The sequence below is a fragment of the Hylaeus volcanicus genome, chromosome 2 (genome assembly GCF_026283585.1).
Source record: "Hylaeus volcanicus isolate JK05 chromosome 2, UHH_iyHylVolc1.0_haploid, whole genome shotgun sequence".
NCBI lineage: Eukaryota > Metazoa > Arthropoda > Insecta > Hymenoptera > Colletidae > Hylaeus > Hylaeus volcanicus.
Genome location: NC_071977.1, coordinates 30,437,619 through 30,440,868, shown reverse-complemented (window position 1 = coordinate 30,440,868; position 3,250 = coordinate 30,437,619). Strand labels below are relative to the sequence as shown.

Sequence of the window (3,250 nt, the reverse complement as noted above, 5' to 3'; positions counted from 1 at the left end):
TCTTATGTGTTCCATGCGCACGATCGCGGCAATGGTCGAAGTTCGTTGATATATATCTTTACTTAAATAAATATTTACTTTACATCTTTTGTACCTTAACCCTTAAATGGACGATGTTGTTTTTAAACAACATACCAAACATCACAGATAAGATTGACCTTCTTTTAATTTTTTGTTAATTTCGACAACTAGTTTTTATTTCTGAACGAATTTTGTACTTTTTTTAATGTTGGCACTATCCGATATTTTTATGCATTGAAAATAAGTTAATGTCGAATGTCACTTCGAAGAAAACTTTGAAAACGTGAAACAAAAATCGTCCATTTAAGGGTTAACTCCATAACCAAACTGACAACTTGTAACAACTTATTATGTATCATGTATCGTAGAACACTAACTGAAAAAAAGGTGCATGGTAAATATCGTCCGAATTGTATCGCGTTTGGTCTCGTTTTAATCGGAAGAATGTAAGGAATATAATAGAAAAAGTTTCACGACTAAAAAGTTAATAATAAAAAAAGTTTAATCGTTGCATTAAATTGTCAGTCAGTCCCGAGCTGGTGCATTTATGGAGACATGAGTGTATTCTAATATAACGTGGCCAAAGGCCTGTTCCAAAGCCGCTCTAGTCTCCCTTCGAAGCGATTCGAGAGCTGTCGGTTGTTTCGCGCGGATAAATCGACGAAACAAAAGCGATTCGTGGCCGGTCGGAGAGAAAGGAGAGCTCGGTTTCTCCTCTCGCGTGTCTTTTGTGGCACAAGGTTATGCAAGCAGGGGGACCCCCGAGATTTTCGACCTGATTTTATAAATCTCTCGATATCTCCGACTCGAATCGCGCGCAACCCGTACGTTCTTTCTTCTCGGGACACGTGCTCGCGATGCTCCGGGCGCCATTTTCCTTCTCTCTCTTTCTACGAGCGAAAAAAGGTACGGGTTTCTCGGTTGAGTCACGGTAAAATTTTCCACGAGAGCCTCCATCCGACTGGAAACAATAAATCGTCGCTTCGACGATCGATTCGAACAGACGTTAACTCGGAAGAATGAATCGTCGAATCTCGTCGTCTCTTCTAGTGTTCTTACACGTAGGTCGGTAGCTTAATACGTCTTAAAAGTTAATCGCTCGGGATTCGAAGTGTGGTCGGAAGCTCTCCGCGGTATCTCGGTTATCAAAACTTGCGAAAGTCGAATTTCGGCACGGCGACGAAACGCGAGCGCGCGACGGTGTTCGTTTCCCCGTTGTTTGAATATTTAAAACGAAGTCGGACCATAAAACTTGACAGCGTACACGAAACGTGACCAGGCCTGTCACAACGTAACACGGATTTACTTATTCATCGGCTTTTACTGGGTCGTATTCGTTCGCATGCTATATCGCGTACGCTATGAAACATTTACGAATATTATGTTGCCGTTCGCTCGCGGCTGTTTCCCCGTTCAAATTGGAAATGAACTTTTTCTCGACCGTGTATCGAAGTTTTCAAGTTCCCGTGTCCACGAACCGTGACTTACACGATTTATTATTATCGATTCGAATCGCGTCGTTTGCATGCCGTCGAGTCGAGTTATCTTATTAGCGAATTACAACTCTCTTACGACTTGCTACCGAACAGCAGGGATTTAAACCTTTATGGTAGTTTATAGCCGTCGTAGCTCAGCGATTCTCAAACTTCGCTTTCTTCACAATTTTGTACGGATCCTTTGCTTCTGTCTTCTTCTTGGAAGTTAAACTATGTCGTTCCTCTTTTTCTTGCATCAAACGAAGGACTTCTAGCACGGCGTGTACCACCGATGAATCGCGCTATTATGTCCCATCGGGCGGCGTGTACCACCGGTGGCTCACTCTCGCGCATCAATCAAATGGGGTGTACCACTGCGCCGCCCCATGACGAGGAACACAAATGGCAGCGCTAGAGCGCTAGTTAAAAGATTCTGTATTCGAATGTGTTTAACGGTCGCCGATGCGATCGACGTCAGAGATCGATCGGTTGTTCGTGGTCCTTTCTAATAGATTTGGAAAAATTTCAGTTTTCAGAAAAGTTTCAGTATCCTACGTGGATAAATAAAGTATTTCTCGTTTCGCGATATAATAGGGCTCCCCTCGAGGGGTGACGTCATTGTGGTCTACGAATAGGCGGGGAATCGAAACAGGTTTCGGAGAATTTGGCGTAGCAACGTAAACAAGGTTACATTATGTCACCGTTAATACACAACGTGAATCTAGTAGTCGGTCGGCGTAACGTGCCGTGAATGGTGTAAGGTAAATACTTTCGCGCAGACTTCGGTCTTGTAGATAAATCGGTTTGATCTGGTTGATATTCACCGACGCAAAAATCTAGAGCGTGCTCCTCTTTTGTAAGATTATTTAAAAACACCGCGTCAACGATACTTGTATAAGGGGCGCACCTCTGTGCGAGTTGGAGAAACGTAATTGCGTGTAGTTTACGAAAACTGTGCGGGTTGTTGACACGTCGACAGGCAGACAAATGTTGTCGAAAATTTCTGCTGGGATTAGATATTATTCAGACGTAATAACGAACGTGTTAAAGCGTTAATACTGTGCAATAAAAATAGTATAGCGGTGTCCTATCATTTTGCCGCGGAGTGTATCCGAGGCGTCGTTATCAAACCATAATTTAACGACACGGTCCAAAGTGTTGATGCAGGGACAACGGATCGGAGAAAAATAACGTAATTTTTGACGTAAGAACGCAGCAGATGGCGAGCTAACAAAAGGTCCCAGTTTCGTTGTACGGCGACAAAGGCCGGGTGTCTTCTCGCGAAGTACGTATCTCGCTAGTTCGTTGTCAGATCGCGATCATCCGTGAACGAGTATCTACCGAAATCCATCGATAGACATCGATAGACGTCGATAGACGTCGATAGCCATCCACGGGACTGTTTCCGACGATCATTCCTCCTCGGGTCGTCTCCTCGTGGAACACGAATTTCAACGCGTCGCACAGTACGTTATCTTAGCAATCTTTACCGAATTAATACTAACCGTGATCCTCGACAAGTTCTTAACTCCTTGCACTATTTTTACGAGTCTGACTCGTGACGAAAATTTTAGATCTAACTTGAAAATCACGAATTGACTCGTGATGAAAATTTTAGACGAACTTGAAAATCACGAGTCTGACTCGTGATGAAATTTTTAGATCAAATTTGAAAATCACGAGTTGGGCTCGCGATGAAAATTTTAAGCCAAATTTGAAAATCACGAATTGACTCGTGATGAAAATTTTAGATC

The 3,250-nt window shown here is 43.0% G+C and overlaps 1 protein-coding gene across 4 annotated transcripts in view; it reads left to right on the top strand.

Annotated features, from left to right (window-relative positions):
• LOC128872468 (band 3 anion exchange protein) overlaps window positions 1–3,250 on the top strand; it is a 49,536-nt gene that overhangs the window by 15,337 nt on the left and 30,949 nt on the right. Inside the window, exon 1 of one of the 4 annotated variants that reach the window (XM_054115192.1) lies at window positions 2,801–2,962. The exons of the other annotated variants lie outside the window; for them this stretch is intronic. The gene's annotated coding sequence lies outside the window, so the exon portion shown is untranslated. Of the gene's footprint in view, window positions 1–2,800; window positions 2,963–3,250 lie in introns of those variants that run through there. 4 annotated transcript variants of the gene reach the window in all.